General features: G+C 45.1%; 1 protein-coding gene across 7 annotated transcripts in view; it reads left to right on the forward strand.

The window, feature by feature from the left end:
* Nucleotides 1–26,064, forward strand: part of LOC137532287 (G-protein coupled receptor 22-like) — a 365,826-nt gene that overhangs the window by 164,967 nt on the left and 174,795 nt on the right. For 6 of the 7 annotated variants that reach the window (XR_011023899.1, XM_068252650.1, XM_068252649.1 and 3 more), the window contains exon 2: nt 8,662–8,768. The gene's annotated coding sequence lies outside the window, so the exon portion shown is untranslated. The other variant, XM_068252653.1, reaches the window with a different exon arrangement.

The raw sequence follows: 26,064 nt of genomic DNA on the forward strand, positions 1-26,064 counted from the left end.
ATCTTTGGAAACCCAATTTTTGTGACAGAGCCAGATATAAACTGGAAATTTGTTTAATGGTGTCTTTCTTTAATACAAGTATTTCCAGTTCAGAGGATACAAGGCGGATGCCCGAAGTCCCCATCTGAGATCGAATAGCATCACGGAGCTGGAAGTAGCGGAACAGAGAGTGGCGTGGAATGCCACACTCGGATTTAAGCTTGGCAAAAGATTTGAATTCATCATCTACAAAGAGATGGTTAATATATTTGATCCCATACTGAATCCAAAATTGACTGTCTTCCATTTTGAGTAGCTCAGGCAGGCGTGGATTTGCCCATAGAGGAGTACTGGGAGAAATGACTTCTTCCGACTCTCGAAATAATTTAGAGGTTGAGGTGTATATTTTTAAAGATGACTGCAAAAGTAGAGAACCCTGCTTAGATGGAATCTCGCCTCTGTAGATAATGTTGGCTAAAGCCTCATATGAGGTGGCTATGTCTGCGTCAAGATTCATGGCAGCATCTTTTCTGTCTGCGCTCATCCATTTTTGGACATAAGTGAGTTGCGCAGCGAGATAGTAAAGACGAAAATGGGGAAGCGCCAGACCCCCTAGTGTAGTCGGAAGGCGGAGAGTACAAAGAGCTAGGCGAGGCAAGGAACCGCCCCATAAAAAGCTGGATACCATAGAGTCTAATTTATCAAATATGCGCTTGGGTATATAAATGGGTGATGACTGGAAGATATATAAAAGTTTAGGAGCACAAATCATTTTGACTATTGTGGCTTTACCTACCAAATTAAGTGGGAGTTTGCCCCATATCTTAAATTTCTCTCCCAGCGACTCTATTAGAGGCATCAGGTTGTATTGAATGTAGTCTTCTACTTTCTTTGTTACGTTTACCCCCAAGTATTTAAAGTTTTCTGTCACAACTAATTGAGAGGAGGGGTGTATTGTATGTATTGCAGCCGAATCTAGAGGGAAGAGAACTGATTTAGACCAGTTCACTTTTAGTCCCGATATCCGCTGGAAGGACTCATAGATTTTGAATACCTCCACCAGTGAGGGACCAGGATCTGCTAAATACAACAGCACGTCGTCGGCATACAACGAGATACGTTCCTCCAATCTGTGGACCCGCAGCCCCTTGATAACCGAGGACGCCCTGACGTGTTCAGCAAGGGGCTCCATTGCTAGTGCAAACAAAAGGGGGGATAAGGGGCACCCCTGCCTCGTTCCCCTATGGATCTTGAACGGCTCTGAAATATGGGAGTTAACTCTGATTCTTGCACGGGGAGAAGCATAGAGGATGTCAAACCATTTCCTGAACACCTCACCAAAGCCCATCTTACATAACACCGCCTTCATATATGGCCACTCGACCGAGTCAAAGGCCTTGTGTGTATCTAAGGATAATATGACTCTAGAACCTGAATTGTTATGCGGGAAATGTATATTTGAGAAGAGACGTCTGATATTGGATTTTGTAGATCTGCCGGGAATAAAACCGGTTTGATCTTCATGGACCAAGGAGGGAATATATTGGTTCAACCTATTGGCCAGGACTTTTGCTAGAATTTTTGCATCTGTGTTTATTAAAGATATAGGTCTATATGATTCACATAGATCTGGGTCTTTATTAGGTTTTGGTAGTAAAATAATCAGGGCCTCATAAAGTGACTCAGGAAATGCTCCGACCTTCAGCGTGTGAGCAAACATATCAGCCAGTTTAGAAGTAGAAATGGATTTACTTTTGAGGTACCATTCCACTGGAATGCCATCCGGGCCTGGAGTTTTTCCCTTTTTAAAGGATTCAATAGCAATTAGAATTTCGGATTCTGAGATAGGCAAATCCAGCGCCAGCCTGGCAGTCTCATTCAAGCAGGGTAAATCTACCGCATCCAAAAAAGTAAATGTGGCAGAGGTACACTCCCCAGTGTTACTGGTATATAGGTCTGAGTAGAAGTTATAAAATTCTTTAGCTATATCAGATGAATTGGTACAAAATGACCCTGAATTTGAAAGAATTCTTGGAATAGCGTTTGTTGAATCACTTGATCTCAGCATATATGATAAAAGCTTACTGCATTTGTTACCGAATTCAAATGATTTTTGCCTATGAATAATTTCTTTGCGGGTTGCGCGTTTCACCAGTTCCAGCTCGAGTGATCTTCTTGCTAGGGCCCAAGTTTCATAGGTCTCTGGACCAGGAGCAGAAATCAACTGTGATTTTGCCTCTTTTGCTTTACGTTCAATAAACTCATGGGAAGCCTGTTCATTCTGTCTGATGATTGACATGGAGGATCTAAATGCCCCCCTCAAAACTGCCTTACTGGCATCCCAACATATACCCGGATCAGCAGAACCAGTGTTCTCAACCCAGTAACGATCCATTGCCTCTTTACATGTCATCAATACCATCTGATCTTCCAGCCACCAGGGGCCCATTCTCCAAAGGCCTGATTGCCGCGCCTCAAGGCAGCGCAAGTCACAGACCATTGGGGCATGGTCCGAGATACCATGAGAAAGGTATTTAATTTCCTCCACCAGTGGCAGTATATCCTTGGTGCCTAGGCACATATCTATCCGTGACATAGATTTGAATTGATCTGAATAACATGAGTATTCTGAGCAGGCTGGAAAACGCCATCTCCAGATATCTGTTAAGTCTAACCTAGCCATCCATTCTCTTAACTGTGGATAAGCCCTGGAGGTTTTGGAGAGTTTATCCAAATGCGGGTCAATAACTGCATTGAAATCACCAGTTATAAGAATTGGGTTATCAAGTAAGTCACGGATTTTAGTAGTCAGGGCATCAAGGACTGAGACAGAAAAGGGGGGAGGGACGTATAAAGATACTACGGTAAATTTTTTCCCCTCTATAGCCATCATGACTATTGTAAATCTACCCGCTGAGTCTACCCGGACTCCACATACTGACCCAGGAAAACTTTTACTAATTAAGACTGCTGTACCTCTCGAGAAGGAAGAGAAATGTGATACATGATAACCTGCTATCCATGGTTTCTTTAAAGAAAGCACTCTACCGCCTGTCAGATGTGTTTCCTGTAGACATATAATGTGGGGTGAGAGCTTCTTGAGATAATCAAATACCAGTCTACGTTTTATAACATTGTTCAATCCTCTAGTGTTCCAGGATATTATGCGTATGTTAACCATGATCAAGTAACGGGATATATTTAAGGATTTTTAAGCTGCTTGCTCCTAGAGACGGAAAAGTATTAATATAAGTAAAGTGACATTGGGCCCCACCCCTAACTATTCTACCTATCCCAACACCCCCTAGCCCACCCCACTCCCTGATTTTAACTCCAGGCAGTTTTATTCCCCGAACTTACTTAACTTGGGTACTTTCGGTGGCCAGCCCTCCCCACCCACGTTAAGTAGGATATACATAAACTCGCTTTTTATTAAACTGTACTTTAGTTACGTAAGGCTATAAAGCCTATAGAGTGGAGTTACTAAGATGGCCTGCATAACCGTTGTGTAGGGTACATCACTAGAAATGTGTGATATGATGTAAATCAGTGATACATGCACAAATGATGTCTAACAGATAAACAACATCTGCTCGGAACCAACAGACTGTGCAACATTGAATACAGGATATAGGCAGTAACTCAAGCATCCGTGGCATGGTATAAAGAATAATAATTAACCCTGCAAGAAAAACTAGTGGAAGGAGTCTGAGTGGACCCGGTGTGAGACACACACCTACATCAGGAAACGAAAAGGGAGAAAGTCTCGGATATTTTCCCACTGAGAGTTATTTAATTCAGCGGTTGAGGTAGTATACTTCCCATGAAAAGCTGTAGATTAAAGCATAGAAATGTAAGTCATGAGAACAGTAATGGTGACTGTCATTGTCCCGGGTCCAAAGTGTAAACTTTAACAGAATAACGTATTATCAAACGCATGTGCAGCCAACACTAACTCAGAGATCTGTATAACAGACGGTTCAGGATTATTTTCCTCCTCATATGGGTATTCCTTTGTCATCTAACCATTGTGATACTTCATCAGCTGCAAAAAAGAAGTGGGCCTTGCCTTCATGTATCACTTTCAATTTTACAGGGAACAACATACTATATTGTAGTTGATTGTCACGCAGACGCTTTTTGACATTGATAAAGGTGGCCCTTTTTTTCTGTATTTCCAGTGAAAAATCTTGATAGATTGAGACTTTAACTCCGTTAATAGTGAGATCAGGAAGATTTCTGGCTTCACGCAAGATTGCAACTTTATCTCTGTAGTTGAGAAATTTCATTACGATGGGACGGGGGGCAGCTCCTGGTTTTGGCGGGCCTCCGGGCACTCGGTGTGCCCTTTCTATAGCATAAGCATGTGAGACGGATAGATCTGGGAGGGCCTCTTTAAACCAGTGTTCAAAAAAGATCTCAGGATCTGGGCCCTCGGCTTTTTCGGGAACCCCCACTAATCTAAGGTTACATCTGCGGGCTCTATTTTCCAAATCATCCAGTTTGGCAGAGTGAGTAGAAGAGGTGCTTGTAATCCTCTGGACGTTTTGCCGCAAGGGAGCTACAGAGTCCTCTAAGTCGCTAACTCTGCGTTCCACTTCAGTGGTGCGGTCTTTGACCTTAGACAGGTCATGTTTAACAAAGGACAGATCTGCTTGTATAGAGTCCAGTCTTGTAGTTAAAGTTGTATGCAAGAATTTTATGGCCTCCATTATCTCAGCTCTGGATGGTTCCTCAGTGAAGTGTGTCTCCTCCTCCATAGCCTCTGTGTTATCTCCATCTCCCTCCTGGGCTTTGTGAGATTCCTTAAAATCCTCTCTCCTGGGTGACTGTGAGACTGCAGTATATGCAGCAGAAAGTGAGTGTGGGGAGTCCCATGTCGCCTCTAACTGTGGCAGTGGGCTGGAATTGCCTGACTCCCCTGCGGCCTGCGTCACCCCCTTCACAGCTTCCTCCTCGTGGCTCCCCTCCTCCTGTGATGTTTTCCTCCCTTTGGTCTTATCCCGCTTAGGTAGAGGTGTATGTGCGGGGTGCGGCTTACCGGAGGAGCTTGCGGAGCTCGTGGGCGCCTGAGATGCGCTTGTACCTGGGAGTGCTTCCGCCATATCCTCCGCTCTCTCTCTCACTGCTGCTAGGCCGCCGGCGCCATCTTGTCCGGATCCGCGGGCGAACCGCGCCAGTCTCTCCGCCGGTCCAGCTTGCTTCTGAACGCTTTTTGTGGCCATCCCTCCACTCTGCCGTGTTTCCCTCAGCCTTAGGGACCAGACCGAGGACGGTTTGGCAAGTTTGGACAGCAGGATATCGCCGGATTCAGCGTGGGTAAGGGAGAGCTGGGGATTCCTGCTTCCTCACAGCTCCATGGCTGGCCACGCCCCCCCTGACTTTATGTTTAGGGCCAATGTCCTGCTGGAAGGTGAACCTCCGCCCCAGTCTCAAGTCTTTTGCAGACTCCAAGAGGTTTTCTTTCTAGATTGCCCTATATTTGGCTCCATCCATCTTCCCATCAACTCTGACCAGCTTCCCTGTCCCTGCTGAAGAGATGCACCCCCAGAGCATGATGCTGCCACCACCATATTTGACAGTGGAGATAGTGTGTTCAGAGTGATGTGCAGTGTTAGTTTTCCGCCACACATAGCATTTTGCATTTTGGCCAAAAAGTTCAGTCTTGGTCTCATCTGACCAGAGCACCTTCTTCCACATGTTTCCTGTGTCCCCCACATGGCTTGTGGCAAACTGCAAACAGGACTTCTTATGCTTTTCTGTTAACAATTGCTTTCTTCTTGCCACTCTTCCATAAAGGCCAATTTTGTGCAGTTCATGACTAATAGTTGTCCTATGGACAGATTCCCCCACCTGAGCTGTAGATCTCTGCAGTTCTTTCAGAGTCACCATGGGCCTATTGACTGCATTTCTGATCAGCGCTCTCCTTGTTCAGCCTGTGAGTTTAGGTGGACGGCCTTGTTTTGGTAGGTTTACAGTTGTGTTATACTCCTTCCATTTCTGAATGGTCACTTGAACAATGCTCCGTGGGATGTTCAAGGCTTTTTAAATCTTTTTGTAGCCTAAGCCTGCTTTAAATGTCTCAATAACTTTATCCCTGACCTGTCTGGTGTGTTCTTTGGACTTCACGGTGTTGTTGCCCCCAATATTCTCTTAGACAACCTCTGAGGTCGGCACAGAGCAGCTGTATTTGTACTGACATTAGATTACACACAGGTGCACTCTATTTAGCCATTAGCACTCATCAGGCAATGTCTATGGGCAACTGACTGCATTCAGACCAAAGGGGGCCGAATAATTACGCACACCCCACTTTGCAGTTATTGATTTGTAAAAAATGTTTGGAATCATGTATGATTTTCATTTCACTTCTCACGTGTACACCACTTTGTATTGGTCTTTCATGTGAAATTCCAATAATATTGATTCATGTTTGTGGCAGTAATGTGACAAAATGTGGAAAACTTCAAGGGGGCCGAATACTTTTGCAAGCCACTGTATATATTTCTCTACTGAAAAATGTGTTTGACTCTATACTTTAATCCCATCCTTTAAACTGATATATTACTAATTTTAAAATGTTAAAGAGAACCCGAGGTGGGTTTGAAGAATATTATCTGCATACAGAGGCTGGATCTGCCTATACAACCCAGCCTCTGTTGCTATCCCAAACCCCCCTAAGGTCCCCCTGCACTCTGCAATCCCTTATAAATCACAGCCATGCTGCTGACAAACAGCTTGTCAGAGCTGGCTGTGTTTATCTCTATAGTGTCAGTCTGCTGCTCTCCCCGCCTCCTGCAGAACTCCAGTCCCCGCCTGCATCCCTTCCCTCCCTGCTGATTGGAGGGAAGGGACGGGGGCAGGGACCGGAGCTATGCAGGAGGCGGGGGAGCAGCTGAGACTGACACTACAGATGTAAACACAGCCTCACAGCACGGCTGTGATTTATGAGGGATTGCAGAGTGCAGGAGGACATTAGTGGGGTTTGGGATAGCAACAGAGGCTGGGCTGTATAGGCAGATCCAGCCTCTGTATGCAGATAACATTCTTTAAACACACCTCGGGTTCTCTTTAATATTTAAAGTTAAACAGGGACAAAGTCCTTAAGGAGGAACAAATGAGGAGGAAAGAGGGACAGGGCTCCCAAAGAGGGACTGTCCCTCCGAAAGAGGGACAGTTGGGAGCTATGTAAATATGATAGAAGAAGAATGCATCCTCTCTCCTTGATAAAGCGAGGTGACGCTCGCAGAACTAGTGGGATCTTGTCCTCTGAGGGGATTCCTTGTTCCCTGCTGTGCTGCTGAGATTGACCTCGTCCTTTCTGGGCTAAGTACCGGTATCTCCTATTTTTTGCACTACTCCACTTTATGCTCTTTTTCCTATGGGCTGCTCCTTTGCCTCAATTTTCTACCAGGCATCTTATCACTATTAATACTGTATATTTGGATAGCAATTGTGCACTTTATTTTTTTATATATGTGATATTTATTCATGTGTTTATTTTTTAGTTCTCATTGCACAGGTGTTGTTTATTGGTCTTGCATCACACTAGGTTGTATACTAAACCCGGGTTCTCCCCCTGATGGGCTCAGTATTGAGCCTACTGTGGGGTATTCTATCTGACAGCAGCATTGTGTCATTATACAATATATTGCATTTAGAGTGATTGTTTCATATGCAGCAGGGATCATGTTGGAATATTTGCTTGTTTTTTAAATGGTTTTATTCTTTATTGAATCATCAATATTGTGATTAGTATTTTACTTAATGTTGAATAAAGATTTTTGTTATACTTTTTCAAATTTGGCTGTGGGATGTGCTATTTTTTAAGGGCTTTCTTCTTCTACCATATAATTGCTCTTGTTTTGAGCCCTAGCACACACAGTTATTTGGTTGAGGTGTTGCAGACACTTTCCGGAAACTATCTAAAGAGACTCTGAAGTCTCAAAAAAAGCTTATTTTTATTTAATAAAAGTGTTTAACCTAATAGCCCTAACTAAACCGCCGCATTCTCGCCGCTCTAATCTTACTAAATCCCCCCAAACTCACCGGGGGGCAATCCGGGCAGTGCTTCCGTGAGAGACAGAGCTATGAGCCGCAGCTCTGCCTCTCAGCGCGTCTATCAGCCTGGATCTTCGCCTCTCTGCCGTCCCTCTCAGTCTTCCTTCACTGAGAGGGGCGGGGAGAGGCGGAGATCCGCCGCTGATAGACGGGCATGGAGGCAGAGCTGCGGCTCATAGCTCTGCCTCCAACAGCAGCAAGATCCACGACCAAGAAAGTCATGGATTTTGCAGGGGAGAGGGAGGGGGGAGTTAGGGGGGATTTAGATAGTTTACAGCGGCGGGGATGCGGCGATTTAGTTAGGGCTATTAGGTTAAACACATTTATTAGTTAAAAAGATAGTTTTTTAGACACTTCAGTGTCTCTTTAATAATAGGTTGCCTGTAAATAATCAGCATCGGGTGTCAAATTCCCTAGGTACGCCACTGCTTATGGTTCAAAACATCAGGATATAAGGAGAATTTCTAGCAATGACAATGTTACGTTATACCCTGTCCACAGGGAGAATGATGCTGACTTATTTTCATGACTGTCGATACACCTTAAAATGAGAAATAAATGACAGTGACATGGTGATGGCCTAGTGGAATAAGTGTTATTTTTCTTTTCTTTTTCCTGCAGAATGATTGCCTGCGATACAGAATCCTCTCTCTCGGCTGCTTCCCTCCTCCGGATTCATTCCTAGTCGCTGCACATCCCTGCCTTCGTTAGAAGCAAGACTCACAGAGGTAGGAAGCTCCCCGCGTAGCACACGGTGCTGCACTGCATCCTAATGACGGCAGGCCAGTGCGCCGGAGACAAGCGAGGGACAGCTTGAGATATTGCCCTTCAAGTGTCCTTCAGCGAAATTAGATGAGGTTGGTTGAGGGGGGAGCTGCGGAAAATCCTAGAAGGCTTTTTCTATTCTCCCTTATTCCTAGAAACGGCAAATCGGCAAAAAGCAGCTGACCCCACTTACTGTTCCCGGCGGTTGGGTGAATAGATTCCGCGGTACCTTCAGCAACAGCTTTGCTTGCACTAAAAGAGGGTCAGCAATAAATGATCTGCATAAAGCTGACGAGTGGGCAGGAGGCGGCAAGGTCACTGTTTAGCCGTGGCACAAGATACGCCGGGAAATGTTGTCACGGCAGCTTTTTGGGGATCATCAATATTTGGAGAGATATTAAAGGAAACCAGAGCTGATGAAAGGTAAAAGTTTTATACATAACCAGGGTTTCCTCCAGCCCCATAAGCTTGGATCACTCCCACGCCGCCATCCTCTGCTCCCCGCAGCTCCGGTACCGGGTCCAATCACTTCAGCCAGTCGTGGCCAGTCTGATGTAAGAGAAAGGTGCTCCTAACCTATCTCCCCAGCACCTGCTGGAGAGATACGTAGAGGGCGCACTTCTCTTGTGCAGATTGGCCACGACTGGCTGAAGTGACGGGACCCGGTACCGGAGCTGCGGGGAGCAGAGGATGGCGGCGTGGGAGTGATCCAAGCTTATGGGGCTGGAGGAAACCCTGGTTATGTATAAAACGTTTACTTTTCATCAGCTCTGGTACACTTGACTAACGTCATCGGTTCGCTTATCGATAACATGCTTTTTACTACGACTGCATGACTGTTATAATTGCAGCATTCTAGGTTGATTCCTTTTTTTTTTTTACTTCGATTCATTAGACATGGGAACTTCTTATCTCCATATCTGTAGGCATTCCGATTCGTTTTGTAAAGTAATGCTAACTCACCCCTTCACAAATGGCGCTAATGTCATCTTCCAGGGCCTAAAAATAGTAAGATCAGCAAGACACCAGGCAACGACAGAAAAAAATGTTGTTGTTTTTTTAGCAAATAACATTGACAATGCGTTTTGTGAGTACTTGCCTACTTCATCAGGTCAGTGAAAAAACAGGTGCCTTAAAGAGGAACTTCAGCCTAATCAAACATACTGTTATTAAGTTAAATGAGTTATGTTAATTAAAATAGATAGGTAATCTAATCTCTTACCCACCCTGTCTTAAAAGAACAGGCAAAGGTTTGTGATTTCATGGGGGCAGCAATCTTTTTGGTTGAAAGGAGGTGACAGGGAGCATGAGACACAGTTCCAACTGTCCTGTGTCCTGATAACCCCCCCCCCCCCCCCCAGTTACTAGGCAACGAGAACAATAACAGAAGTCCCATCATGCTTTGCACAGTATCGGGGGGAAAAAGCCAGGGCAGTTTTCTTTGATGGGGCGGAGCTTAGCTTCTGTGCAGCGAAACATGAGGCTTGAATAAGAAAAACATAGTTCTGATGCTGTGAAACTGTTAAAGGAACACCAAGCCTTTTCAGTGCTGCTGAGTAGATTTTTAGTCTGGAGGTTCACTTTAACTGGTATAGCTGTGTAGCAGGCAAGAGCACCTGCTGCTGCAATTTAACTTTTTAGCACTATCAAGCTATCATAAGTGTTTGCACAGCCACACAGCTATTCTATGACCTTTAATTCGTTTTCATTAGATTGGTACTTGTATATACACGTTGAAGCACACAAAGGCTGTGCTTTTCTATCTCTAGATGTTCTAGGATTGATTCCTGAAGCTTCTCCCCTCCCCCCCCCACACACACATCTACTGGGGATGGTATGAGTGATCCCCTCATACTGCCAATGGTAACTGTCTCATCCAATGCTGAAAATATTGATCATGTTAAAGAAGAACTCCAGTAAAAATAATGTATTTAATGTAATGTATTTCATTTTTACAATAATTATGTGTAAATGATTTAGTTAGTGTTTGCCCATTGTAAAATCTTTTAAATCCCTGATTTACATTCTGACATTTATCACATGGTGACATTTTTACTGCTGGCAGGTGATATCAGTGGAAGGAGATGATGCTTGCTTTTTTGGCAGCTGGAAACAGCAGTAAACAGCTGTTATTTCCCACAATACAACAAGGCTCCCACCATGGTCCTGACATCACACTGTGGGAGGGGTTTCACTACAATATCAGCCATACAGAGCCCCCTGATGAACCGTTTGTGAAGAGGAAAATATTTTTCAAGGGAAAGGGGGTATCAGCTACTGATTGGGATGAAGTTCAATTCTTGGTTACGGTTTCTCTTTAACGGACAAGTATTGTGAAAATTTAAAAATGTAATATACATGTAAATATATACAACTAAGAAGTACATTTCTTCCAGAGTAAATATGTGTGAGCCATAAATTACTTTTCTCCTATCTTGCTCATTGTACTTGAAGTAGGTAGTAGAAATCTGGCAGGACAGGTTTTGGAATAGCCAATCTCCTCATGGGGGATTCTCTGTTTTTTATGAGTTTTCATTATTTTCAAAAGCACTTAGTGAATGGCGATTGCTCCGTCCAACTGCCAAAAAAGTGTGCAGCGACCAGGGAGGCTGACCAGCATCTTTGTATACATCCTTTTCAAGGACTGTCTTTATAAAGATTGAGGCTAATTTCACACCAGGACGTTGCGTTAGAGGGGGCGTTAAGGTCGCATAACGTCCCCCTAACTCAACGCCTGGTGGTGCTGGATCTGGACGTCAGAGTGAGCCGCGTTGTGCAGCTCACTCTGGCGTCAGTGATGCCGTGATGCGCACTCTTGTGCGCATGCGGCATCACGTGGTCCCGCCGGCCAATCGCCGCACAGAGCGGCTGCTCCAGGATGTAAACACTGCACGTCACAACGTGCAGTGCATAATAATTAGCCATGTGCCTGGCCGCTCTCCGCTCCTCCCTAACATTACTGAGCATGTGCAAGCAGTCTAACGCGGCTCAACCGCGTCCAAAGTACTGCATGCAGTACGTTGTCTTGTGACGCAGCGTTACACTGTAACGCAACGTCCGCACTGTGAACAGCCCCATTGATTTTTCAGTACTGTGCGGTGGGCTGCGTTACAGGCTGCTCTAACGTGCGCCTGTAACGTCCCACTGTGAAACCAGCCTAAAGGTCATGCTGAGTCCCCTTTAGGCCTTGTTCACATTGCATTCCGTTCACGTGTCAGCGTGACCCGTCAGCGTTGAGTTTTTTTCTTGAGGCGTCTTTTTTTTCCGATTCCCGGTGCTTGGGTGGGCGATTCGTCTTTGTGCTTAGCGGTTTTCGAAGCTTTTTTTCCAAGCGGTTTTGTAATTCATTCCCTGACGCAAGTCATGAAGTGAACTCTTTGACTCAGAAAAGAATAAATACAATGTATTTATTCTTAAAAACGCGAACGCAATCGCCTTTACACTCCCTGCACACTGCATGCGATTCTGATTTTTAATCGGTTTTTACATCCGATTCCGATTTTTGATCGCTACTGCATGCTGCGTTTTTTTCCTCCATTTTTCTGTTGATTGCATTCAGGGAAAATCGGAATTGCAAATGGGAAACAGAATCGCAAAACGAATTTGCAGTGTGCAGGGAGCCTAATGCACATTTTTGTTTGCGTTCGCCGATTTTCCTTTACCGTCCATTGACGCGGAATCGCCCCACAAATGGAAAACGCACCTCTTTCCTAGCCGCACCGTGAACGACACGCGCTGATATGAACCTTCTCATAGACATTCATTGGCCACGCAGTCGGGGGGCGTTTTTAAAAACCGCAGACGGCCGTGTGAACAAGCCCTCAAAGAGATGGACTAGTCCAAAACCTGTCAGCTCTCTCAGATTTCTACTACCTTTTGTAAGTGACAGCAAAATAGGAGAAAGGTAATTTATGGCTCATTTTATTCTGGAAGAAACATACTTTTTATTTGTATGTGTTTACATGTATTGTAAATTTTACAATAGTGGTCCTTTAACCCGTGCTGCTGGGAACAGCTCGCAAGCTTAGCTCGCTCTGTAACAACATGTTCATTGGAGCAGATCTTAATTGCCTCAAATAATGTTCGGTGATTAGCGTCGGTGACGTCCGTGATGGTATAGCTTAATTATTACATGACAGCAGATTGAAGGAACTCTGTGCTTAATTCTGCTTCATAGACAGAAGTTATTTGAAGGGAGTGAGCCGTAATTGAATGTTTTACTTGAGGAGGCTTCTGCCAGATGTTGGTGAATCACCAGCGTCCCGCTTTGACTCCACGCCGCTGAATTTGGATCTGTACAGCGAACAGGCCCAACAGTCACACTTTTGGAGGGATAGTCCCTATTTTGGACTTAAAGTGGGTCTAAACCTAGAACTTCCTCTCTGCTCTAAAGGATAAGCAACAGCATAATAGCCTTCAAAGAAAAACATATTTTTTTTGTTAGAGTTTACAGGACTCCTACAATACCTCTGAAGTTTCTACTTCCTGGTTTCATGGGAGCACAGAAAGAGTTAACCTCCCGGGTTTACATATCAGTCCTTAACGAGACAACAGTAGCAGAGCAGGGGGCTTTAGTGCAGGGGCATCAGAGCAGGTAAAAATTGTACAGGACAATGGCCTCAATTCACTAAGCTTATTTCCTGTCTTTAATAACGTTTCTATAGTTATCACCATAGTGATGAGGCATGTAGTATTCCGGAAACAAACCTCAGGCAAACCCAAAGTTAACTCTTCTGTCTTTCCGTTAAAGAGAAACTCCGATCAAGAATTGAACTTTATCCCAATAATAGCTGATGCCCCCTTTTACATGAGAAATCTATATAAATCTATTCCTTTTCACAAACAGACCATCAGGGGGCGTTGTATGACTGATATTGTGGTGAAACCCCTCCCACAAGAAACTCTGAGGACCATGGTACTCCTGGCAGTTTCCTGTCTGTGAACCTTGTTGTATTGTGGGAAATAGCTGTTTACAGCTGTTTCCAACTGCCAAAAAAGCATGCAGCAGCTACATCACCTGCCAACAGTAAAAATGTCACCATGTGATAAATATCAGAATGTAAATCAGGGATTTAACAGATTTTACAATCGGCAAACACTGACTAAATCACTTATACATAATTATTGTAAAAATGAAGCACTTTTTTTATTACATTATTTTCACTGGAGTTCCTCTTTAAGTCTTCAATCCTTAAAATAACTCGAGAATTCTAAAGTTAAAGACAGGCTGTTAATTAACTGCGAGTGAACATAACTACAGAGCGGGTAACTTAACTACAGAGGAGGTAACTTAACTACAGAGGGGGTAACTTAACTACAGAGGAGGTAACTTAACTACAGAGGAGGTAACTTAACTACAGAGGAGGTAACTTGACTACAGAGGAGGTAACTTGACTACAGAGGAGGTAACTTGACTACAGAGGAGGTAACTTGACTACAGAGGAGGTAACTTGACCACAGAGGAGGTAACTTGACCACAGAGGAGGTAACTTGACCACAGAGGAGGTAACTTGACTACAGAGGAGGTAACTTGACTACAGAGGAGGTAACTTGACTACAGAGGAGGTAACTTAAGGAATGAAGAGATAAGATAACTCTCTCACTGTGTGGTGGCACGTTTTCTCTTGCCTTATTATCTGCAGCATGATCTTAGTGAATTGAGGCCAATATCCTTTAAAAATGGCGCCACCATAGCGAGCAAAACTAAGAGCCACAATACAATGGACAATAATTAGGCACCTGGTAAATAGCGCCATAATTACTGTTCACTACCGCAAATCGTGGTTTTACTATTGCCGCCTGTGGCAGCACTGGTGTAATTTAAGTGGTTAAGGATAGGCGAGTGGGGGGTTAAGGTTATAAATGGGGATAATTATGTTTAGGTAGGTGGGTGGTTAAGGTTAGGCATCGGGGTGGAATAGTTAGGGTTAGGCACAAGGTGGGGTCTTAGGGTTAGGCATAGGTAGATTGAGGGTTCAGTGTGAGAGTAGGCAGGCCTGGTCCTGGCGATTGCCTCCACTTCCTGGTTAGTATGCAGATGCCCTGCAGCCAGGGCCGGTTCTCTCATGAAGGAAGGTGAAACATTTGCGTCAGGCGCATAGATTACAGGGGCAGCAGCATGCAGTCAGAGTAGGAGGAGAAGCAAGAGGAGAGTAAGGTGAAGAGATCGTCATTGGGGAAAAGCAGCTTGTTGTGCTGTGTGAGGAGTCTGACAGTGAATGAGGAGGGTGGAGGCAGGAGAGCAGCAGTGTTTCATTTGACTTGCACAGCAGAAGGGAGGCGGTGGCAATGCTGTCCTGACTGAGGAGGAATGGAGTGGCTGAGGGTGAGCAGTTTGTTTGTCACAGACTCACAGCCAGCCAGTGTGCTATTGTGTTGAGCTGCAGCATGTCACATGAGAACATTAAATGAAGCAGAGTAAAATGTAGGGTTCTGTGGGATCATTCCAAATCTGGGGGTGGGGTGGGCGCATCCTCGTAGTTTGTCTCAAGCAGCAAAAAGTCTAGCACCAGCCCTGCCCCTCCCCAAAATCTATCCTGCTCCTATCACAAGAGAGAATGTAGTCAAGTCTCTTCCTGGTTCCAGGCAGCCTGCCCTGCGCACACGCCCAAGAATCGTGATCCTACAAAGTTGTGATGTGTAACAAAGCCAGTCCTTGAGGGCCCATGTCCTCCTCCTTGCTCAGATCTTCCTGTTTCTAATGCCCTCAGCCACTTTCAGCTGCCAGGAATTTATTTAAAAGACAACAGAAGCCTTAATCCTTGTCTTGTGCCTCATGCCAACTGCTAATGTGATTGCAGTGCTTGGCTGTCTGCTGCTATCACCAGCCAGGCAGAAAGGCTGAAGCCTGATGGGAGGAGGAAGACTGGCGGAAGATTCTCTGATCTGATTCTCTGGGATGATAAAAATAAAGGGAATTCATACACAGCTGTAAGGCCTATAGAGCAACATTTAGAGTTGCTAAATGATTTGAATGTGACCAATGGACAAGACAAGACTAGCATGACCTCTCCCAGGACTGCTGTGTCACATGACTGCACCAAACCATCCAAGTGAAACCAACTGACTGTAGACTTTGAGATCTATTTATTAGGGTGACCATATTTTAATTTCCAAAAAAGAGGACAATCACAACAGCATGTGGGCACCATAGGTTAGATAGGTATATGACCCCGGTATAGGTTAGATCGGTATATGCCCCTAATATAGGTTAGATAGGTATATGCCCCCAGTATAGCTTAGGTATATGCCTCCAGTATAGCTTAGATAGGTATATGCCTCCAGTATAGCTAAGATAGGAATATGGCCCCAGTATGTGCGCAGAGGCGGGGGGAGCGGGCAGAGTGAAGTTTCCCCTTACCTGCCTGGATCCTGCAGAGAGTCAGTCAGCGAGCCGAGGGCAGAAGAGCTGGAGCTAGTCTACTTTAGGGGACCCACCGCAAATCCCCATAGACACTTTCAGCTGGGCTGCAGAAACGGAACAAATGTCCGCTTTCACCTTGTTTAAACCCCCACAAGCCTTATACCCATGGATAGGTAAGCATATCCTCTAACGAATTGTGAGGTTGTCGGTCAAAAAAAAGTTGAAATTGGCTGTGTAGGAGCCGCCGAACCGCCTTAATCTCGGTTCCGTCGGCCATCTTCATTCTGCTGTGCAGGTCCTTTCTTCCTCCTCATTGGAGGGTTTGTTAGCTGCTGACAGAAGCTGGCACGCCCCCACCGAACAATCCCTCCAATGAGGAGGAAGAAACGACCTGCAGAGCAGAACCAAGATGGCTGACGGACCTGAAATTGCGGCCGTTCGGCGGCTCCTGTACAGTCAGTAACCACTTTTTTTTTGACCGAAACCCGCCAAACATTTGTTCCGTTTTGCAGCCCAGCTGAAATTGTCTATGGGGATTTGCGGTGGGTCCCCTAAAGTAGACTAGCTCCGAAGAGCTGCTTGCAGAGAGTCAATCAGTGAGCCGAGCGCAGAAGAGCCGCTTGTAGAGAGTCAGTCAGCGAGCCGAGGGCAGAAGAGCCGCTTGCAGAGAGTCAGTGTGCCGAGCGGCAGAAGAGCCGTTTGGCTGAGTCAGGAGCTGAACGAGCCGACTCAGCCAAATGGCTCTTCTGTCGCATGGCTCGCGGACTCTCTGCAAGCGGCTCTTCTTCGCTCAGCTCACTGACTGACTGACTCTCTTCAAGCCCAAGCGGCTCTTCTGCGCTCGGCTCACTGACTGACTCTCTTCAAGCGGCTCTTCTGCCGCTCCGCTCGTGTTCGGCTCTCTGACTTTCCAGACTTCACCGGACATTTCAAAAACCCAGTCTGAAAAAGTGGACCTGTCCGGGCAAAAGAGGACGCATGGTCAGCCTATATTTATGATACTGGAGATCAGCTGATTGCTATACTGTATTTACGGTTTATTTTTAAGTATTGCTTCTGTTTACACTGCAGAAATGGCTCAGCAGCAGCCTGTTCTACAAGCACAGTTTTTACAGATGTAATCAGCACTAGAGCACAGAGCGATAATAATGTGTACATCGTTTGTTTAACCTTATAGAAGTAGTGGGGAAAGTCTGAGACAGATTACTGAAGCCAGACAGCTAGCCTTTAGCATGTTTACTATTAGTTTAGGCTGAGTGTTTCAGCTTATACTCCCATACATCACTGTAGATAAGTGGGAGGTCAGCTTATCACTATTTTCGGGTTTGCCAATGCAGATAGTGCATGGGAAGCACTCTGGAAAGCTTAGCTAACATACCTCCCTCCAGTTGCATCCTTACATCTCCCTTGCAGCTTCTGAACTGGCCGCTGGCCTCTGCTTCCACTCTCATGCTCCAATGCATACTCTGCTTTTGACGTCAGTGTACAGTGTCGTCGAGCTCCTTTGATCAGATACTCTCTCATATGTCCCTGAAGAAGGGGCAGTCATGCCGAGAAATGTGTAGCAATTTTGAGCATCCCTTGCTCTTTTTTTATTATTATTTTTTTTTTAATTTATTTTTTTATTATTCAAAAATGTAACCCTTTAGCAGCTAATTTCTTTAGAGCCTTGTAAGTGCTCCAAGTCAGTTTATTTAGCACATTTTTTATTTCTTACTTGTTATATTTCCTTGCTTCTAATTAGTACTGCTGTAATGTGTATTTATAGCCACTTGTCACTAGGGGGCAGTGTGAGACAATAACAGAGGACTTCTGCTCTCAGTTTCTATATTCTCTGCTAGCAGAGAGAGATCAAAGCATTCCAAGAATTTACTGCACAGCGAGTTCTGCCGACTGCCTTCAAACGCAGTGCACTTATCTCAAAAAAGATAACTCTATTGAAGCTGCTAATGGATTAAGAACTATCGCATTTTGGTGGGACTAACATTTATGAGGCACGTACACTGCTACCTCTTTTTAAAGCCAATGAGTACCGATTAAAAAATAAGTCAGATACTCACCTAAGGAGAAGGAAGGCTCAGTCCTAATGAGCCTTCCCTCTCCTCTCCCGGTGCCCGGTCCCGTGCAGGATCCCCCGTGGCAGTATTCGACCAGTTTGGTCAAATACTGCCGCTTCGGAAGTCTTCGGGAGCACTCGGGCTCCCGAAGACGGGCCGCTCCATACTGCGCATGCGCGAGTGCCCACTATGACGCACTCGCGCATGCGCAGTATGGAGCGGCCCATCTTCGGGAGTGCGAGTGCTCCCGAAGACTTCCGAAGTCTCCCGCGGCGGGGGATTTGAACAGAGGATCCACCGGGCACCGGGAGAGGAGAGGGAAGGCTCATTAGGACCGAGCCTTTCCTCTCCTTAGGTGAGTATCTGACTTTTTTTTTTTAATCGGTAACCATTCACTTTAAAGCGTGTTTAATTATTTCATGCCCTCTGGTGCCTCTGTATTCGTTGTATTTTGATCCACCCTTGGTGTAGGGTTTCATCCCTAGGCCATCCCACAGAAACTACGCTCCGCTACAGGCCATAATGTTAATTACAGCTATAGCGTTGCTCAGACAGTAATTTGGGCGCTGTCAAAAGACAGATCCCAAATTACTTTAAAAACAGCGTAATGTGGCCAATTGCACTAGCTGGCAGCCGAATTACGTCTTTCCTGAGTCCAGGCGACCTGGAGGGGGAATAATAATCAACGCCGCCTGGACTTTTGCAGGAGCAGGGTGAGACGTTTTTCTGCTTAAACCCTGTGCCCAAATTTCCCGGTGATATTGTTGCATGTATGCCCCCCGTTTCCCCCATTATATTTTACTTTTGGTATCTTTTGAGTTGCATATTTAGAAAGGAGTAAGGGAGGACGCTATCTGTGTATTCTGTATTGTCAGTTTATTGCATACTACAGAGGTACAGACTACCCAGCAAGCTTATGGTGAACCAGAACTCCTAGGAGTGTGTAAGGGGCTGCAAAGGACCAAAAAGCCCTCTTAAAATGTTATGCAAAATAAAGGTTTACCTTATTAAAACAGAAGGTATTTGTGATAATTCAGGTTGGAGTGAGCATACAATGTCTCCCATGATGCATCACTGCTGAATCGTCAAATCATCCTTTGTCTCTGTAGGCTAACCACACCTCCAGAACCGCTGGAATGCAATGGTGTGTCAGCTAAGCTTGGTAATTGTATAGAACCGCAATAATCCAACATGGATACAGACTGTTTCAGGTTGGTTGATCCTAATCAGTGCATAGCATGGATCAATGTGGCTCTATGGAATAGGGCTTAATGTCATATGCTCACCGCAGCCTGAATTATCGCAAATACCTTCTGTTTTAACTTTTGTTTTGCATACTACAGGAGAGGAATGGCTATTTTGATGCAGCCGGACCTCCAGGCAGGTGGGTGCTACGGGGCTAGCGGCCGGTTCGCATCCCTACAGAGGCTCACAGCTCATGCCAGTATGCGATTACTTTAAGTCGGGAATTTGAACCACTCAGAGGGCTGACAGCACAGCACCCCCCGCTGGGAGCCGTGTGACGGGAACACAATGCCAAGCTCAATGCAAACGCATTTACTTAATGAAGAACGTGCGCGTGAGATCACATTAAGCAGACGGCAAATGAATCAGTCACCCAGTCCATTGTCGTTCCCGCCCCTCTATTGACCGTATAGACGACTCCTACTCTACCATCTCCAATTATCATGTAATAGGCCTTTAACTCTTTTACTGCTGCATCTACCACAACCTCTGCCTCAATAGAATGGGAGGAAAGAGAGGCTCAGTACAGCTCTCCACTCTGATTGGTGGGGTAAAATCCAAATCCGTGTCAGCTGACTCTGCAACACTGTCTCTTTACAAAGAAGCCTAGGGTTACTCTTAATTATTATTTACACATTGGTTCCCAAAAGTAAAAGAAGTTTTCCACATTTTGTCATATTACTGCCACAAACATGAATTAATTTTATTGGAATTCCACGTGAAAGACCAATACAAAGTGGTGTACACGGGAGAAGTGGATCGAAAATCATACATGATTCCAAACATTTTTTACAAATCAATAACTGCAAAGTGGTGTGTGTGCAATTATTCAGCCCCCTTTGGTCTGAGTGCAGTCAGTTGCCCATAGACATTGGCTTCAATTCACTAAGCTTATCTCCTGTCTTTAATAACTCTTCTAGAGTTGTTACCATGGTAATAAGGCATGTAGTATTCAGGAAACATTTTACCTCAGGCAAGCGTAAAGTTAACTCTTCTGTCTTTAAGTTAACTCTCCAATCCTTAAAATAACTCTAGAGTTAAAGACAGGCTGTTAATTAACTGCGTGTGAAAATAACTACAGAGGAGGTAAATTAACTACAGAGGAGGTAAATTAACTACAGAGGAGGTAACTTAAGGAATGAAGAGATAAGATAACTCTCTCACTGTGTGGAGGTAAGTTTTCTCTTGCCTTATTATCTCCAGCATGATCTTAGTGAATTGAGGCCATTGCCTGATGAGTGCTGATGACTAAATAGAGTGCACCTGTGTGTAATCTAACGTCAGTACAAATGCAGCTGCTCTGTGGCAGCCTCAGAGGTTGTCTAAGAGAATCTTAGGAGCAACAACACCATGAAGTCCAAAGAACACACCAGACAGGTCAGGGATAAAGTTATTGAGAAATTTAAAGCAGGCTTAGGCTACAAAAAGATTTCCAAAGCCTTGAACATCCCACGGGGCACTGTTCAAGCGATCATTCAGAAATGGAAGGAGTATGGCACAACTGTAAACCTACCAAGACGAGGCCGTCCACCTAAACTCACAGGCCAAACAAGGAGAGCGCTGATCAGAAATGCAGTCAAGAGGACCATGGTGACTCTGGACGAGCTGCAGAGATCTACAGCTCAGGTGGGGGAATCTGTTCATAGGACAACTATTAGTTGTGCACTGCACAAAGTTGGCCTTTATGGAAGAGTGGCAAGAAGAAAGCCATTGTTAACAGAAAAGCAGAAGATGTCCCGTTTGCAGTTTGCCACAAGCCATGTGGGGGACACAGCAAACATGTAGAAGAAGGTGCTCTTGTCAGATGAGACCAAAATGGAACTTTTTGGCCAAAATGCAAAACGCTATGTGTGGTGGAAAACTAACACTGCACATCACTCTGAACACACCATCCCCACTGTCAAATATGGTGGTGGCAGCATCATGCTCTGGGGGTGCTTCTCTTCAGCAGGAACAGGGAAGCTGGTCAGAGTTGATGGGAAGATGGATGGAGCCAAATACAGGGCAATCTTGGAAGAAAACCTCTTGGAGTCTGCAAAAGACTTGAGACTGGGGCGGAGGTTCACCTTCCAGCAGGACAACGGCCCTAAACATAAAGCCAGGGCAACAATGGAATGGCTTAAAACAAAACATATCCATGTGTTAGAATGGCCCAGTCAAAGTCCAGATCTAAATCCAATCGAGAATCTGTGGCAAGATCTGAAAACTGCTGTTCACAAACTCTGTCCATCTAATCTGACTGAGCTGGAGCTGTTTTGCAAAGAAGAATGGGCAAGGATTTCAGTCTCTAGATGTGCAAAGCTGTTAGAGACATACCCTAAAAGACTGGCAGCTGTAATTGCAGCAAAAGGTGGTTCTACAAAGTATTGACTCAGGAGGCTGAATAATTACGCACTCCCCACTTTGCAGTTATTGATTTGTAAAAAAATTTTGGAATCATGTATGATTTTCGTTCCACTTCTCACATGTACACCACTTTGTATTGGTCTATCACGTGGAATTCCAATACAATTGATTCATGTTTGTGGCAGTAATGTGACGAAATGTGGAAAACGTCAAGGGGGCCGAATACTTTTGCAAACCACTGTAATTATCCATTAATATGAGTAGTTTTTATTATATTTGCATATCATTTTTTAGCAAGGCCTCCCCATCAAGGTGCTCACACCATAGTATAAAACCAGTTCTGCTGGAGCGGGCCTGGGTTACATTCTCGTGTCGCTTCAGTGCATGCGCAATGGCCATTACTTCCTGTTCAAAGGTCCTGACTAGTACTAGTCGAAGCCTACTGACGGGGACCTGTAATGGACAGAAGGTGGCACAAGGGTGGAATGGAGAACACAGCCTGTCAAAGGATGCCATTAGTGACTAAAGTAGGTACTCCAATACACATTGTTTTTTTGGTCTCAAACGTCCTTTAACCTCCTTGCCGGTCTAATTCCCCCGGCAAGGAGGCAACGCAGCACTTTAAAAAAAAAAAAAAAAAATTAAATCATGTAGCGAGCCCAGGGCTCGCTACATGATAGCCGCTGAGCAGCGTCAGCTCCGCAGCCACTCCGATCGCTTCCGGCGATCGGAGTAAGCAGGAAATCCCATTCAGAACGGGATTTCCTGCTGGGCTTCCCCGGTCGCCATGGCGACGGGGCGGGATGACGTCACCGACATCATCGACGTCGGGACGTCATAGGGAATCCCGGGCCACCCCTCAGCGCTGCCTGGCCCTGATTGGCCAGGCTGCGCAAGGGGTCTGGAGGGGGGGGGGGGGGGGGGCGGCACGACGTTGCGGATAGCGGCGGCGAGCGGCGGTGATCGGATGTTACAAGCAGCTAGCAAAGTGCTAGCTGCTTGTAACAAAGAAAAAATTATGCAAATCGGCCCAGCGGGGCCTGAGAAATCCTCCTGCGCAGGTTACTCCGAACTGAGTTCGGGATAACCGGCAAGGAGGTTAAGTGCCTAAAAGTAACTTCCCTCTCCTAATTCCTAACACTAATCCCACCACCCAAATGTCATCTACGATTGGCTACAACCTTTATTTCCTATGTAGTAACCGAGTGGTTGCTGTCCACATCGCGCATCCAACCCACTGCCTGAGTGTCCGATTTACACAGGCGTCTATTACATCCACTCCAGCTTATGCATGCAACAGCTGCTGTGCTGTCACTTTGTGTTCACAAACCCACAAGGCTCTGCATATAAACTCTGCATATAAACTAACATATCTGCAATCTGTATTTAAAGCAAATCTGTAATAAAGAAAACTTCCCCTGGGGGGTACTTACCTCGGGAGGGAGAAGACTCTGTATCCTAAAGTGGCTTCCCCCGTCCTCCTGCCCAGAGGGGATCCAGCGCTGGCAGCTGCAGAAGCTCGGACATGTAAATATTTACCTTCCCTGGTTCCAGCGCAGTACTGGGTTTCCGATGGGCTCCATGGAAATAGCGAAGCCACAATCGGGCCCGCTCTGCTGTGCAGGCACGAGCTGTCTATACCTATGCAGTAGAGCGGACCTGATCGGGTTCGGCTATTTCTGCCGGAGACCATCGGAAAGCTGTGCCTGTGCTGCAGCCGGGGAAGGTAAATATGGCACGTGCTGCAGTTTGTTTCGGGGGGAGACAGCGCTGGATCCCTCAGGCTTAGGAGGATAAGAAATACCTCATTAGGATCCAGAGGCTTCCCCCTCCCGAAGTAAGTACCTCCCAGGGGCACATTTTTTTGTTACATTATCCCTTTAACGCCCAAACCCAATTATCATATGGGTTCTGCAAAGTCACTTTCAATCTGCATTAATTTGCATAAAATTTACAACAACTCTAAGATTAGCATTTCACTGAAGGTCTCGGCTGTGGACACTCCCTGACATTTTTGTAATTGCAGGAAGCTGGGGTGTAGGACAGAACGTGGAATGTGTTGTGGTCCGTTCTGGAAAATTAGAAGTCAGCAGAAATTTTCCAAGCATGTACAGCGCTCATTAGGCCCGGTCACGCCGTCTGGAGCATTTATGGGTTCCGTAACACGCCATTAACCAGCTGGCGGCTTCAGCATTTTCCAAACCTGCAAGTCGGTGAATTCTTAGCGTGCGTCACATATGGCTCATGCTGACGAAAGGAAGGTGACGAGGAAGAGGCCACACCCAATAAGCTTCTGACTTGTTAGTTCTTAGAAATTATATAACGACATTGCCGATTAAAGCTCAGTTTCCCAGACTTTTTATTAGTAGTAAAGTTGTACAGAGTACTGTTTCATTATTCACATTATTTTCATATTTGGTGCAGCCACTCCAGATAAACTCCCTTTGAGAAAGTCAGTCATATGACCTACTGAGTATCTTGTCATCTGCCAGGAGAGTGGACGTCCCCCAGATAGTGATAGGCTGTCACTGTTCAGCAAATCTTCTGATCCCACCCACAACCTACCTCTGCTGGTTAGAGATGAGCTCTTTGAGGCCAACACTGCAGCTCAGCAGAGTCTTTTCATCTCACCACTGAACTTCTTCTGTGTGTAATGAAACATTTAACTTTTACCACTCTGCCCCCAGCATGTTTATAAGAACCACGTGTCTCTCTCATCCCTCTGCCATGTTTGCAATGCATACTTTCTGATTCAATAAAAGGTTAAAGGGTATCTGAAGTAGAGATTAAAAAACAGAAACTCGCCTAAGGAGAGGGAATGCTCTGGGTCCTAAAGAACCTTCCCGTTCTTCTCACAGTCCTCACGCTCCTGCACTGGATCCCCAATTCAAATCACACACCACACTCGGGCTCCTGAAGATGGTTGGCTCTGTACTACACATGCACGGGTGCACGAGAGGCGCTCGCATGTGCGCAGTAAGGAGTGGCCCATCTTCGGAAGCCCACCAGAAGCAGAAGAAAGCAGGATACGACTGATCGGTCGGAGACTGCTAACGGGGGAGCCTGCGGGGCGAACGCGGACATCGAGAGGAGAACGAGAAGGCGTTATAGGACCCAGAGCCTTCCCTCTCCTTAGGTGAGGATCTGTTTTTTATTTTTATTTCCACTTCAGACTACCTTTAAAGGAAACCTGAAGCGAGAGGAATATGGAGGCTGCCATATTTATTTCCTTTTAAAGAGACACTGAAGCGAAAAAAAAATTATGATATTATGATTTGTATGTGTAGTACAGCTAAGAAATAAAACATTAAGATCAGATACATCAGTCTAATTGTTTCCAGTACAGGAAGAGTTGAGAAACTCCAGTTGTTCTCTCTATGCAAACAAGCCATTAAGCTCTCCGACTAAGTTAGTGTGGAGAGGGCTGTTATCTGACTTTTATTATCTCAACTGTAAGTGAACTGTTTACTTTTTCTCTGCTAGAGGAGAGGTCATTACTTCACAGACTGCTCTGAAAGAATCATTTTGAATGCTGAGTGTTGTGTAATCTGCACATATTATAGAATAATGCAATGTTAGAAAAAACACTATATACCTGAAAATAAAAGTATGAGAATATTTTCTTTGCTGCTAATATTCTAGAAATGATTCATAGTACACAACCAATTCATTATATCATTTTTTTTTTTCGCTTCAGTGTCTCTTTAAAGTGGATCCGAGATGAACTTTTACTCATTGCATAATTGTGTTCCTTTCCTATTGTTTATAGGGCATTCCTCAAGTCAAATACTTTTTTATTTTTGTTTTAATACTCTAATTCCCTATAAACTAAACAAGCCACGCCGACAGGTTTTCAGAGAGCCTTTGCACTTTTAGACAGTAGCAAGGGCTCATGGGAGCTCAGTCTGGGCATGAGGAGGGGGAGGTATTACTAGCCAGAGATTTCAGAGGCAGAGGAGGGAGGAGGAGGAGGTGGGATTAGGTTTTTTGCTCAAGATACAGATAAGCCTGCCTCTGTGTAATGTTTACAAACATGGCTGCTGTCATTGTATCACAGGAAGAAATAATCATATTCTATTAAAGCTGTTTGCAGCTAGATTTGCTGTGTAAACGAAACTTTTGATAAGATATATAGACAAGTTACTTGTTATAGTTAGTTTTTTTATCTCGGATCCGCTTTAAGCAATACCAGTTGCCTGGCAGTCCTGCTGACCCTCTGCCTCTAATTCTTTTAGTTAGACCCTGAAC

This window comes from Hyperolius riggenbachi, chromosome 9, assembly GCF_040937935.1.
Source record: "Hyperolius riggenbachi isolate aHypRig1 chromosome 9, aHypRig1.pri, whole genome shotgun sequence".
In the NCBI taxonomy this organism is placed as follows: domain Eukaryota; kingdom Metazoa; phylum Chordata; class Amphibia; order Anura; family Hyperoliidae; genus Hyperolius; species Hyperolius riggenbachi.